Source organism: Argiope bruennichi, chromosome 4 (genome assembly GCF_947563725.1).
Source record: "Argiope bruennichi chromosome 4, qqArgBrue1.1, whole genome shotgun sequence".
Taxonomy (NCBI): Eukaryota; Metazoa; Arthropoda; class Arachnida; order Araneae; family Araneidae; genus Argiope; species Argiope bruennichi.
The window spans coordinates 16,931,831-16,948,405 of record NC_079154.1 but is presented as its reverse complement, the minus strand read 5'-3'; positions in this window follow the sequence as shown (position 1 = coordinate 16,948,405).

The window sequence follows — 16,575 nt, the reverse complement described above, 5'->3', positions numbered from 1 at the left end:
AACGCGTTCGTTGGTTGCCGCCAAATCGAGAGGAAGTCAACGAACCCCTCGTGGTGAGAAGGGAAAGTTCTTCACAGTTAAAACTGGTTACAGTTAAGGCCTGGTATCCAACAATTGCAATATTTACTCTATACTATATATGAGCAAGTAAACATTTTATCTTTATGTTTTAACTTATTCATAAATTAAAGACCTTTTTGAATCCTCAAACTCATATTTTTAAAAGCAAATTTTGAATGTTTTCTTTGCGCGAAAGCTGTAGATTTCTATTAAATTTGGAATCAAATACATTCATAGGAGATTTGCATGTTTGCATTTTAGAGTGAGAGAATTAAAATTTTAAATTCTAAAAATACACATAAAAATAATTATTATAAAACTAAAAATTAAATTATTCACAAAATGTATTTCTAAAAACAAAGATATATTCATGAAGATATTTTTTTCGTAATTTTTCTTTCTTTTATTATTTAATTTTTAAGACAACCTTAAAATTCAATTTCCTGATCTTTTTCCAATATTGGTACATATTTTTTAGTATCTTAGAAATAATCAATGTTATTAATCTCTTAGCAAATAAGGAAAAATGAATTTCTAAGATTGGATGCTTAAAAATTTATCACATTTGGTTAAATATTTGAAGTTTTTATCACTGGGTGAAATGCAAAATTTATCAAAAATTTATTCAAAGTATTTTAGTGTTTTTATTAACAAATTTTTAAAGGTTAAATTAAAATTGAAAATTTATAAAATAGCAATCACATTTTAATTAGTAATTATAAGAATTAAAATTCTAGTTTTCAAAATGTTAAAATCTCAGCCAGATCGTTCGTAAAGATTTTCAAAATGTTAGGACTAAAAGAATCACTAATGAAATCTATTTGTCATGTAAGGCTTAATGATGATCGTAACCTCTTTGACACAAAACATGTTCTCAAAAAAAGCAGTTAATCCAAGAACATGGTATTCCTTTCAAGTGTAAATTTAAGCAATTTATTTGGATTAGAGGAAGAAAAGTGTTTTAAAGCTAGATTTTTTTTGTATCTAGCTCAGAGAAGTTTTTGTGTTTTAAAACTAATTCTTCAAATACTGTTATTTCTACCTGCAAAACAATAATTTAATTTTACTTATTTTCACACTTTCTTATGAATTAGGGTTAGAACATTCAATGCCAAAACAAGTTTTAAAAATCATATCATAATCAAAAATAAATAAAGAAAGAAGTGGCAGATATAAAATGGGAAAGTTTTTTCGCCATTTGGATGCTTGCTTAAAGTTTTTTTTTTTTTTTTTTTTTTTAGTTTTCAAATTTTCGTTTTTGTATATTTAATTTTTGTAAAAGAAAAAAAAAAACCTTTTGACTAGTTGATGGATTTCCGATTTGGTGGGTTTTTTTCTCTATTTTTAACTAGGAAATGAAAGTGCTAATAAGGTACAGAAACACAATTTTTATTTTAAAAAATCTGAGTAAATTAAAATGGAAAAAGATAGCTTTGAAAAAGAAAAAAAAATCAAATTTTTGACAGAATATTGGCATATATAGTAAATGTTTTATTCTTTTTTATTTAAAGTTATACTGAGAAAGAAAACGAAGAACATTTAAAGAATATAGATGAATTTTCAGCCCAATTCTTTATTTCTATAAAACTTTTGAAAGGAAATAAAGCAGTATCATGCAGTATTAAAGTACTGCACTTTGCATTATTAAAGGTACTGCACATTGCAGTATTAAAGATATATAATATTGCTTACGAAATGATAAAATGTGATAATTTTGACTTCCCTTGAGAAATGGAATTCTAGTACATTTGAGAAAAATTAACATTTCTACTAAAGAATAAGAAGTTACAATAGTCATTCAAAGCATATAAATTGAGTAACCAGATGTGATTCTTTCACTTTAAAAAATATGTATAAATAAATAAATAATAATAAAAAAAATAAACTCAGTTATAAAATCATCACAAAAAATAAAAATTACATGCATGATTTTCTCATAAAATATAAAAAAATACATTAAAAATACAATTTTGTTTAATTAATAATGAAGAATTGTATATATTCATTATTATGTTTATTAAAAAAACATTAGATTTTATATCAGTAAACAATGAATGAATTCTTTTATTGGAAAGGTAATTCTTTAGTCTCAAGGCAGATTTTAATGGCTATGTAAACGATGGAAACACAAGGAAATAACAAGGCTAATTAAAAACCTCAACGTTAATATTAATGAAAGATCTGAATTTGTTTTAAAAAACAATAAATTGATTGCATGTGAATAGGCAATAAGACATTTAAAAAAATGAATTGAACTACAATAATTAAAATAAAGTTTTAAAGATTCTTTCATTAACATGTTTAACAAAAAAATATTTCAAGAGTATTGACCAATTCGAAATGAATGCTGAAGAAATCTTTCTGCCTTTTACATCTGTAAAATCAAAAGATTAACTTCTTTCTTTTATCCAAGAAAAAGAATTTAGTAGTGTGGAAAAAAATAATTATTTATTTTATCAAACCATCTATTAGGATAATTTAGAAATTCTGAATTGAAATACTCAAACTACTTGATTGTAAATTGTAGTAATATCAAGTATTTGATCTTTTTAAAACATGCCACTTGTTTTATGGTAACCTAAGGGAATAAATATAAACCTCTTATAAAACCACAGTAAACAATATTTGAATGTATTTGCATGTAGTTTGTACTACACTTTCTGCAATGATGATATTCCTTTCAAAATAGCTTATTTTCCATAATCCTTATTTAATTATAAAATTGTTTTCCTGAAAATGGAATGTCTTTTATGTAAGTAAACATTAAATTAGGTTATATATTCAGCATTCTAGAGATAAATGTGGTTTTTCACCACAGTAAACACTATGCAGAATATAGTAGGCAGGTCTACAACAGTAATAAAACCTGTGAAGAATTTTAATTAAATAGGTGCTTGATGCTGATATGTTGATATTATTTAATTTAAACCAACTGAATTATAATTAAAAATAAGTTCTAAATAATAAAATATAGACAGATTTCACTTTGCAATTTTTTTACTTATGCTAAACAATAGAAAATATTAAAATTCCACTTATTTTATATTTTTATCTATACCTAAGTACTTTATTAGAAATATAAATAAAATTAGGAAAGCATTATAAAGCAATTTCTTGTCCCTGGATATGAGTTCTCAAAGAGGAAAAATCATGTCGGATGTTCGTGTTTTAGAGGTCGTACACAAATTAACAAAGAACGTAATGATTGAATAAATATATAATAATTTTGCTATTTATTGGTTCCAAAGAATTAAAAATTTGTAGAAATAATTACTTAAAGGAAAGATTACCTAAAGGAAAGATTACTTAAAAGAAAGATTACATAAGATTTTTTACAAGCTCATCGACCTTCTATTTTTAAGTTATATTCTGTAATTCATGATATAAATTTTTAAAGTATTTTTCAGGAAACATAGATTTTAAGAGTTGTATTTAAAACTAAAGATTTGAAGCATTTTTTATTTCCTTATGATGCATTCCTGCGCTGTGTCATCTGCACTGACGTTGTAAACATTTGCATTTTAATTTGTGATTGACGCTTCACCAATTTTGTTTTAACATATCTTTGAGAGTTTTCATGATAAAATTCTGAAATTTTGTACATGATCTTATTAAAGGATGGGGCACATTTTAGTCACTGGGAATTTTTTTGCATGGTGTCCGTATAAAAATTTAAATTGTGTATTTTTTACAGTTTCATCCCCTGAAAGTTTTAATCAATTTCATAACATTTTGCACCTTTTTTACACAACATTCTAATTCATAGTATATGTCTATGATCAATATTTAAGGAATAAAAGCCGAGGTCAAGGTTTTTGAGACACCCTGTATATATATATACTTGAGAGAAAGGGAATAATCAGTTTTGTGTGATTTTTTTAAAATTTTTAATTACTAACATTCTAATATTCTTTCTGAATTCTAGAGATTTTTCTTAAGAAGGACATTTAATTTATCACTTTATCAGTTTTGCATTATGAAATTAGCTCATTAATTGTTATAAATTTGGTTCATTGATAAGAAATAATATGACATATAAAGAAATTGCGCTATGACACTGACAACAAATTCATTCAATAAAAAAAAACAAATTTATCAAAACTGCTTTTTTATCTTATCATCAGTCAATGTTATCGATTAAAGAACAGAATGTAGGGTTTCGTAAAAAGATATTTCATTTTTATTATTAAAAAACATATTTCACTGAATTTCATATCTAATTACGTATAGAAATACAAAATCTTATGATGGAATATACTAATATCTACATTTGCAAGTTTTAAGCGTATGTTTAACGCAATATATCCAAATACAGCTATTATTAAATAAATTTTGGCAAATACAATCCAATTCATGACTTTCGTTACTTTGATCTTATGACATGCATTATTTTAAGCATGGTTCCTTATTTTTCTTTTACAAATTGAATACTTCCGTTTTTAAAATATTATCTAGAAGTAAAATTTGAAAGTAGAAAGAACATATATCTCTGAAGAAATAGATGGAATTCAAACTACACTCAAGTCCAAAATTAAGGTCACAAAAATGTTTTTCAAAGTAATTCTAAATCGCTACCAGTAAAATTTAAACAAATAATATTTTATGTATTGTGAAGGACCGGAAACACGGTATTAACCTTTGTTGTGGGAAAAAATGTTGTTTAGCATTAGTTTTTGAGGATCTACTGAAATAAGACCGTTTAGGAATTTGGGATTTTTACCTGCAATTTTGTGAAAATTGTATTAAAACAAAAAAAATTTAACCTGTTTCCAGTTAGAATGAATTCTCATAATCGTTTAGACGATTCCTTGAGATGGAGAGACGTTGACAGGCTAGAAGCTGGACAGTCTCAAGCGGAGGTGGCTCGATGGTTACAAGTGGCACCGAAAGTGGTATCCAGTTTGTGGAATCAATTCCAAACAAGTGGTACTGTAACCAGGAAGGCCGGCCAAGGCCGTCCGAGAGCAACGACACTTGCATAGGATCGGTATTTGGCATTAAGCGCACGACGGCATAGGCTGACAACGGCTCCTAAACTTGCTCGTGACCTTGCTGCTGCGTCTGGAATAAGCATTTCCAGACAAACAGCATACAGACGTCAGCAGAGAGGGCTCTTTATGCTCGGCGACCAGTTGAGTGCATACCTTTGAATGCATCCAACAGAAAAGCCCGGTTGTTGTGGTGCTAAACACATCAGTCTTGGGCACAGCAAGGATGAGGGCGTGTTCTTTTCACTGAGGAGTTGATATTTACCAGACAGAGTGACACTGGTCGAGGAGCTTGCTATCATCCCTCTTAGTAAAAGAAATCGACAGATTTGGTTGCAGAGGAATCCTTGTCTGGGGTGGCATAATATTGGGCAGGCGTACACCACTGCACGTCTTCAATGTGGGTACTGTCAATGCACATCGTTATAGGGATGAGATCCTTGAAGCCTGTTTGAGGTTGTTCCGGGGTGCTTTTGGCCCAGACTTCATGTTTATGGACGATAACGCGCGTCCACACAGAGTCCAGATCATTGATGATTTTCTTGAGGAAGAGGATATTCCACATACGGACTGGCCCTCGAGGTCTCCGGATCTCCATCTAATTGAACATGCTTGGGATAGTTTTAGAAGAGTCATTGCACAACTAATACCCTCCAAGAGTGAAAAGCCGCGCTTTGGGGAGAATGGGCTTTGTTGCCCCAAGCATTTATGGACACTCACATAAACAGCATGAAAGCTCGTTGTGAAGCTGTATTGCAGTTCACGGTGGTCACACTCCATATTAGGCAGACTTTTCCCGAGATAAATGCTCTATCCCTGGTTCATAATTTAACACTTTTTGATATGCCCTGTTTCTTAGTTCCCAATTAAAATCTTTTCCATGTTGTTAAGGGTCTGTGTTCTTTCTTCTATTGTAGTGTACCTCTGTGTCAAATTTCGTGGCAATACAGTGAATAGTTTTTCATTTTTCGCAGATCTTATGTTTGTGACCTTAATTTTGGACATGAGTGTAGAAACCTCAAGCGTTGGTTAGGTAAATAGAATAATTTATCTGTTTTAATTAATAATAAAGTAGAAGTTGAAAGTAATTTTATTAAGAGTTGTTTGTTTCTAATAGCAAAATAATGGCAATCGATGAACGTATCAAAACGAGTGAGCTATAGTAGGAATTAACACTTTGGTCCAATTTTTTTAAAAAAAGTGTTATAAAAAAGAGAAAGAAAATCATAACAACTATAGTAGAAAATGAGTGAGTGAAATAGGTGTCATTACCTTTAATCAAGTTTAACGAAAAAAAAAGTAAATAAATATAGGATTCATGGTAGAAAATGAGTTATCATTATCTTTGACTTTTCAAAAGTAGAAGCCATTATATTTTCCCCAGTTTTACTAAAAAGGCAAAATAGTTATAGGAACCTTAACAGAAAAATTCCCATGGCTTGAAAAAAGATGTTAGAAATTTTGAGACGATTGTCTAATTAAAGATTATATTATTGGAACAAAGCAAGTAAAAAAAAAAAAAAAGAGATTGATTTGAAGAAGTTTTATATGAGAGAAATGGTCAATGATTCAAGTGAAAAATTTGATTTTTTAGGAATCCATCGATAAAGAATAACTCTTTTTTTATATGAAGCTTTTATTTTATTATATTTACATTTTTATAATGTAAATTTCCTCCAAACAGTTTTATTCTTAAATCTTGCCTACAACAGATTAAAACTGGAATGCATTTATGCACATTGTTTCTGTATCTACCTCCAATAGATGCAGTAGTGAAAATATGCATTAATGTGCGGGACTGGTAAGGTTTTTGTCAGCCTTACCTCTCTCATAACTTTATAATATTACTATATATCAATATCATGAAGATTCAGTTTGTATACAAAATTACTGTTAGTAGTGCGTTAAAAGGATAAATTTATATAATTATAATGGAATATTTTTGAAACAGCCAGTGAGATGTGAAAATATACACATTAAAGTGATTATATATATAAATATACATATATACAATATACACATTAGATTGAAACATTCTTTTTTCGTATATATACAGAGTTATCGTTATAAATATTTGGAAGATATGAATATCTCAAGAATGCTCCAGAATAAAGTATTAATGGAAAGTCGAGAATGATCATATAGACCCTATTTTTTGGCACATTAGAGGGAATTGCTAAGGTACTGTTCCCTATAACATCTACTCCTATAAATCTGCATATAACAATTTTTTGGGGATATAGCTAGATGGATGGAGAATTATAGAAAATTTGCTATTAATTATTTCTTCTTTAAATAAAACGAAGGCCAGAGAAAAGCTGTCAGTCACACTTTTCTGAAATTGTTTTTAAATATTTGTAATCCTCTGTATATAATCATTAAGCTGTAAATGAAGTTTTTGCAGTATATTTTATGTATATTTATTTATTTATTACAAATGCCCAGAATATTGGCTGTGAAGCCTAGATCTCTAGCCTTCTGATATTTTTGAACACAATAGAGGCGCAAGAAAGGAGGCAAATCCGTAGCAGATTTAGTGTTAACCAGGATGCACCCCGTGCAGGCCTTCTACATAACACCGCTTATAATTAGTTGAATTTCAGAGCCCGTCAGATGTTGGTTTGAAAAATACCCCATTGTGTTTTAGCACATGGATTTCCTTCTACTTGGTGAAACTATTGTTTTAATTTCAAGGCCAGTGTAGTTCATCTACGATTCGTAATCCATATTGTTACAAAATTTTTCTTCTACAACAAATATCGCTAATCAATTGTAATAGCGCAGCACATTTAATTGCTATAGTTCCACAGCTTCCTTGCTGCCTAATCCTCCAAAATCTCTACGTGTCGGCAACTCCGACTCCTCTCACACACGTCTTCTGACGATCCACACGACGACTTCCTCGCAGCTTCAGAGTGGCCGTCTTTTATAGTTCCGGGAGGCGGGGCTAGAAACTGCAGACCAATCAGTGCGTACCTGGGTGTATCTCTGTTATTAGTGGATGGATCGTGAAAGTTCTCGAACTTTCTGGTATTATCCATTTAGTCGCCAAACTCGCCAAATTTGTCGCCAAGTCGCCAAATGGTCGCCAAGCTCTCAGGTCATTTACGCGGCAGCTGCTCAGCACAGATCTTACAACGGTCTTTCTCACGATGACACTATTCATGGCCGAGTAGCAAAATTACAAATTTGTAACAATATATTGAAAGAACTCGTTTTGCATGCTTTCCGATGCAACCTTGCAAACTTCTAGTGGTTCAGAATGTGTCTCGTTATTAAGCAGGGGTAAAGCTCCGTATAATGGATGCATAAATGGGAGCTCTTGTTTTGTGAAATTTTCTTTCAATTATCTTTGCTGATAGTTTCTTTGAAAGACTTTTCCCGGTGAGAAGTTTTATTGATGCATTAGAAACACCATTTAACTTGTTACGATTTAGTATAGTTTATTGCTTCCAGGGGCTTGTATGCGCAGAAACAAAACATCTTATGTGATAAATATGTATATATTTAATATCTTGAAAATTCTGCAAAACTAAAATAGGTGAACACAAATAATTCTACTAAATAAATAAAAGTTTTGAAAGTTTTCACTCCTGGTTAAGTTTAATTGAATTAGGATTCAACGAATTCCTTCATTTTTTGCAGAAGTAACTGTTTAAACACGTTATAAGTAGTTTCACAGTTTCTCTTTAATGTACATCTAATTTTGTGTCAAAAACATCTTTTATCTTTTTCACAAATTTAATCTCATAACGCAGGTATTCCATTCATAATCAAATTTCTACCTTAGTCCGCCATGATGAAAGAAATGAACTCCGAAATTAGATTTTCCTCGGAAATCAATATAAAAAAAATCCAGTCTTGTTTAACTACTTGTCGAATAGGATGTAGAATTTCGCTCCTTCTGATGACAATAATTCGTATTCTGGAAATTCCTGATCACTCACTTCTTATTCATTCCTGTCTGAGAATTTCTTGTTAAATGAAGTCGGATAAAGAAAAGAAACTCAAATAAAGAAAATTCTATCCTATAATCAACAATCTCCCATTTTCCCTTTAGCATTATTTTCTTCTAAAGATTATTTCTACTCTTTTGCTGCACTTTTCACATTTCTATCCGTAAAGCTTCCTTTCCGTTATTATATCGAAAAAGTAAACTAATTGATAAATGGTAGAGAGTTTTGCGAAATTGGTTAGTTATACAGCTAAATTTGTAAAATCAATAAATTGAAAAGCTGGCAGTAAAATCAAAAGTCGCAAACTGCACAACGTAAAGTACATTTGAAAGTGGTAAATTGCACGGCTTCAAGCAATCAAAATAGCATACCCATCAGGCACAGCTTGTCACACAATATTGTATGATATTATATGATATTAATCAATATTCCACAATACTGTACAATATTGCAAATATTGATTAGTATCATACAATATTCCACAATACTGTACAGTATTGCAAATATTGATTAGTATCATACAGTATTGTACAATATTGCGAATATATTGATTAATATCATGCAATATTTTACAGTATTTATTCATGCATGTTACTATAATAGGGTACATTAACATGTTTATTCTTAATACATTTTTATTTTTAATTTTTTTTAACAAATAATTATAATATGAATTTTATTTCCATGTGACATATGGGTTTTTATTTCCAAAAATGTAAGCCACTTAAATTTGATTCAAATAATAAAAAATAGTGATATATTCAGAATACAATAATAATATGATAATAATAAAATAAACCGTAATCATATATGGATAAATATGTAAAAATAAATATACATATTTTCAGTTAGATAATCGCTGAATTTTTCTAAAAGTTTTTTTTTTTTTTGATTTTTGAGACGTGAAATCTTTGTCTCAGAAACTAAAAAGAAATTCTGATACTTCATTTTCTGATAAATAATGTGGTCCAAAAGTCCAGTGAAGCCCTTTACCTACACCTGAATTTGAATCTTTATCATTTTTTGGAAAGGCTAATTCTTGTATTTTTCTCTACCATACTTGTGTTATATGACAACGACATAATATAATATTGGATTTCGGAAACGCCGTTTACTACATTATGAATAGCGACCGCTATGTCAGAAACAATAGTTTTTGGGTTTAATTCCAAATTTAATAATTTACACTGTTGACTCACTTACTAAAACTCATGTTAGTCGATTTATTTAATAAAAGGAAGAAAATCAACCATCTTTTCAACATTCATTGTTCATATATTTTTCAAATATATTTTCGAATTAGTTTGACGGCCATTTTTTTGTCAACTCATCAAAAAATAAATTTTAACAATAAAATAAAGATAGTCGAATCAAGTCTTAGCTGCTATTCTGCTACAATGTTTCAATTTAGAGATTGGAATCTCTAGTTTTTTGGACGAATCACACAAATTCAAATTATGTTTTGACGAAAAATATAGAAGATTCTGGGGCTTCTTTCTTGTTTTTCAAAAGTCATTACTAAGCAAGAAAAAAGTGTGGTACATTAGGAAGAATATATGCAAAATTTAATGCATCTAACCAGTTACAGTTTTGTATCACTGTGTTCATATTCATTTGAGGGAGAGACAGCGAGACAGGCTGCCCTTTAAAGGATCTAAAATTTGATAAAGTTGTACAGTTTAGGTATAAAAATAACGCAAATTTCATTCGACTAACTCTTTGTATTTTTGAGTTATCGTATTAATATATTTTTGTATATATTTTTATCAATTATAAATCATTTATTTGGAAAAAATATTTTCCAGCAATAAATTATGTAAATATATGAGATAATAAAATCTTCAATAAATCTTTTTAACAAGGAAATTATCTCAATGAATTAAAAAACACGTCAAATTTGAAATAAATGCAAAACGTTTCGTATTAATATTAAATTAAAATGGAATGAAATCCAATTTGATAATTTTTATATAATACAAGCGCTTTTAATTCCAATGATTTACATTAAAATTCAAAAATGGATTATAAATATTTCTTAAACCAACATATTTATAAAATTAAAAGAGAGGACACTATTCTTTCATAAATTATTCTTTGATAACTGCAATCTTAATAATTTTAAAATTATTTTTGGCAGACTGAATTTAAATATTTTTATTCTATAAAGTAAAACATTTTATGAATAATGTCAGCATTACTTCCAGTACTTAATTAAATATGTTTCTGATAGTATTATTCAAAATTTCGCTTTTTTTATTCCTTTTATTCGCTTATTTATTTGTTCAAAGTAATGAAAAATTTTCTGAAGTTTTCAAAAAAAGTTAATCTTGAATGTTTTTTATTCTGGTTCATTGAAATATATTAGAAATAGAAGTTTATCAATAATTAAATTTATTCCTTGAAAATATATTATTATTCTCAATTTTATCAGTATAAATTTATAGTATTACTCACTTCAAATATTTATAATCAAAAAATGTTTTTCAAATTAATTTTAAATCTTTGCTTGGATATAGATTTTAACTAACTAATCCACTTTGTGTTAAATAAATTGTATAGAAAACAATTTTAGAATGTCTAACATTTACTTAAATAAAGTAGCAGCTATTAAAAATAATGATGCCTTTTGTCACATTTTCCGCTTCGATTTCATAACTGTATATTTAAAGATATCATCAATAAATGTAAATCAAATTTTTAAGCTTTCCAGAAAGAACATAATCAAATTTTCAATACATTTAAAAATGAAGTGCCGTTATATTAATTGAAAAATGTTGAAGTTTTAAAGAAAATTCAAGTACTGATGCCTCATCCATGGAAAAATGTTATAATTAATATTTTGTCGCGAATCATCCTGTGAGTGCACTTGAAAAAGTTCATTAGGCATCATGATGTATAACAACGCTTTTTTTCCAAAAGTGAACATGATACACAGGTAGCAAACAAAGTCACATATTGCATAAAGGTAGCACTTATAGAAATCAACAAAATGTACACACAAAGCAAATAGTAACTAAACTGCAGCAACAGTTCAGATAGAAAACTTATTCTGCGGTCGGCACTCCTCATGTGTTACTGTGCTCATAGTCTTCCAACAGATTTATTATTTTTTAGATTGATCACGGATCTCAACTCCTATGATTGATATCCCTAAAGTTCTTTTATTTTCTAGAAACATCCTTTTAATTGCCAAATTCGTCTTCAAATAACCAAACGGTCGCCAAGATTGAAGGTCAAATGTGGCGTCCATTTATCGCGTATTAAAAATATCTGTAAATCTTTCTTCCTTATTATGAGAGAAACTGAGTTGGGAAGCAACACATTACGCCTACCAAATGTTTAGGAGCATAACAAGGTAGTTTTTAGGCGATTGCTGTTTAATAAGATAGGGTTCAAAAGGCATGAAAAATATAATTTGTATACGGAATTGTTTTTTTTTTTTATTTTTTACCTTAGATATTTTAGAACTATTTTTTTTGTTTCCATAAAACTTGATCAAGAATGAAAATGATATATTGTGTACTTGTTTTTATAAGTATACAATAAATCATTTGAATACTTGTACACTTGTTTAATTGTAATGTTACGTTTCATGTTTCTAAAGATGTAATTTAATAATCGATTTTTCCCCTCCCTTTCTGATGCGTCAGTATACAATTAATTGTATATATTCTTGGCAAATATGCAGTTTTTAAATTTTTTGAATTAAATTATATTTTGAAAACAATGGAAGCATTACCTAGTACTAAATTTACGAAAAAAGAGCCTTTTTTTTAACAATTTTATACATTTAATAATGTTTTATAAATAAATGTATTCCAAAATCATTCAAAATATTTTGGATACACCGATAAACCTATTTTTAAATACTTTTGTGAATACTGTTAAACATTATCGTCATTACACTTATCTGATATTAATTGTTAGAGTTTTATCTGATATTAATTGTATATTATGTTTTAAAATAAAATATGATTTTAGATTTTTTTCTCATCAGCCCTTAACTGTAAAAATTTAAATTTAATTTCTCTCATTAATATTATTTAAATATTTAATTTCACTCATTTGATTAGAATAGAATGCAAAAATTAGATCAACACCCTTTTCTTTTATAAAAAGCTTCAATTTAATTAATTCATATTTTAGACCTATTTTCAATTCTTTTATAAAAAGCTTGTTAAAATTCTCAGTTTTCAAAAAATAAAAGGTAAAACTGATTTTATATTTGTGATTTTTCAAAATTTAAACATTGAAGGTTCCAAAGCAAACAAAAAAAATATTGATCAGAGTAATTTATCTGATACACAGGACAAAGCTATACAGCATCAAAATTCGCTGATCAATTGTAATAAACTTTATATTTCTAAATTTTAAGATATTGTTACGAAATTTCCGGGGTTCGTTAGATAGTGGAAGTTATATGGTGTGAAGAACGCTCAATCACCAGGCGGCAGTAGAAAATAAAACAACGACGTTTATTTACATGAAGACACACAGGACAACACAAAGACGACAACTGTATAACAGCACAAAAGACGATTATCTTCAGCCGAGACGTGCAGCAACAACAGCATACACAGCAGCAAACAACAGCATACGCAGCAGCATATAACAAGTACCGCACAGCTTAGTTCAGCACTAGCTTGACTCCGTCGCTGCTCCGCTTATCCCTGGAAGACCAGTTCTTCACCGTCACTTTCGACTACTCTTCGACTCCACTGGTTCGCAACTCAATTCACGACCACCACCCGGCAGCTGCGGCTGCTTCCTTTTATAGGTCTCAGGAAGCGGGGCTAGAAGCCTCTTAACCAATCAGGAACGTTCGAGGCATAACTCGGATCCTACTGGACGGCTCGGGAAAATTATCGATAATTCGGGTATAATCTATTTTGGGGCCAAAGTCGCCAAATTCGTCGCCATGTCGCCAAATGGTCGCCAAGTTTGTCGTCAAGCTCTGGGACCTTCGACGCGACACACGGATTCCGTCCAATATAGATGACTGTAAAACATTCGTTCCGATGGTGGAACCAACTATGCTGGGAAGCAGCATTACAGATTCGTAACAATATATTTATTCCAGCAGTTTGAATGACGTTCCATGCTAAGTGAGCATTTGGGGAGCTTGCATGCTTTAATTATAACAAAATAACATGTATTACAATTTTAAGTGGTGAAATTCACGTTTGAAAGATATAAATTTCAAGTGTAATTTTTCAGAATTAAGAATGCATAAAATTTTATTGATGCATTTGCATAATTCAAAAAGGACTTTATTTATAATTTATGCATAATTATTTATAAGCAGAGAGTATTTGGTTTTGCAAATAATTCGAAAGAGAACAATATACTTTTGTATTAAGATTTTGGCCTCTTTTGTATATGCAGATAGATAGGATTTGCTTCTTGTAAATAGTTTTTCTTTGATTTTTTAAAATAAATCTTTTACTTTGAAAATCTTTCATCCTGTTAGTTACACATTTAATCAATGATTGTTATGTAATCAATTATTTCGCATTTATTTAATTTAATTTCGCAGATATTTATATTTCTCATTGTTTATTTTCCCTTTGGAAGACTTTTTAAATTTTTATTGAGAATTTAATTGCTTCAGTAAATTCGTCTTACTCCTGTTATAATTGTTAAGGTACAAAATAGATTTTTTTTATCAGTATAAAAAAAAGCTATAAATGAGAAGTGACTGTTTAATATTAATGAGAATGCTATTGTCATTTTTGAAGAAAAAGATTAATGAAATGAACAGTAAATTTAAACAGAAAATTCTTTCTGAAAATAAAAATATATATATATTAATTTTTTGGCATTTTATTTGACTGCAGGCGTTGCAGCATCATTCGTTACGGATATCCCTATCATGGCAATAAAAATATTAAAAAAAATATTTTCCTACTGAAAAAAAACTGCCGGAAGGATGCGCTTATTATTAGCAGGTCACTTTTACAAACATTGTTCTTTGATATTTTATTTGTAAAGAAGAAATAAAATAAATGCTTCATTTAAAAAAAATAGTTATTTATTGTGTCATTATATTTCTCTTAGAAAGCAAAAGTTGATTGGGAGGTTTCAATCCAAATGTATACTAAATTTTACTCCCGTTTTGTCTTTTGAATTTGCAAATTCTGTTTTTTTATGTTTGCGGACAAAATTATTACTGTCATAAGGGACAACAATAATTATATTCGTTTTATCGAGACTATCCTGAATCATTAATTTATATAGTCTTATTTGTGGATTGGAAATAAGTTATGGAAAAATTTTAGAAGTTAATCCATTAAAAATATATCAATAATTATATAATTTTTGCCTACATAATTCTGTTTTAAATCAACGGAATATATAGTATATGAAGTAATGCCTAGCATTTACTGATATAATATTGAATTATGATAGTAATTAATTTATTCCTTATTTCTAGGAAAAACCATATAAATAATTGTTTTGAAAATCTGCTTGTGAAAATCTAAAATTAATTAATATATTAAATTATATTAAAATGAATTATTATTATACTAAAGCAATAATATAAATGGATACACACTTGCCATCTTATTGTAATCCGCGTTTGATTGTCTTTTGTTTCATTCAATATAAATAAGTATTTCAGGCGACTTTTTTGTATTTAAGGGAAGAAAATTAAAGCATAAAATACATAATATTGATATAGCTAAGCTATACTTATATATGGTGAATTTGATGAATATTGACTCAATTTTAAGGAACAAAAAAGCAAAATTATTAAATTACATATAATAATTCCTTCCTTGAAAATTTGATTTAAGAAATTGTTTTATTAACAAAACTCAAATATTAGTTTTAATTAATTACTATCTAGTGGATAATTATTGTTATCTGAAATTATAAATATGTTTAAATAATTTTATGTTTTACTGTTTATGATTTATTAAGTCATTAACTATAAAGATATATTTTAATACCTGATGGAATTTCCCAATTACTTCTTTCTTGGTATGGCGTTAAATTTATAATATAATTTATTTAGAAAGTGAAAAATGGGAACATTTCTAAATACGTTATAATTTAAAAGGCTTATTAATATGAATAAATATAAAGCATTTAGAGGAATTATATTGTTTTAACTTCGTTGGAGATTTTATACTCCGTTTAAAAAAATATTTTTGAAGCATGCTATCTGTTATAAACAATATTTAGCGTGATAGTATATGAGCTTAAAATTATGTAAATTTCAAACTATAAAAATGAAGAACATGTTATATAATTTAATATATTCAAAAAAATTTCAAATATATATTTGCAATTTGGAAAAAAGTTTGAGAGTGTCGAAACAAAAATGTTATTATTCTTTATACTTGATGATATCTAAGTAAGCTTCTTTTTGTAAGAGAATCATAAAATAATGGAATTTAAAATTTCAATAACTATTGTAATTTTTGTAAAATAATGTAAAATTACAAATAAAATATAATTTAACAAAAATTAAATTTATTGCGTAACAAGTGTAATCAATAATGTGCAAAATTTATGGATTATTTTATTTAGTTTGGAAAACCAAGTAAAACAAATTTACTAAACCA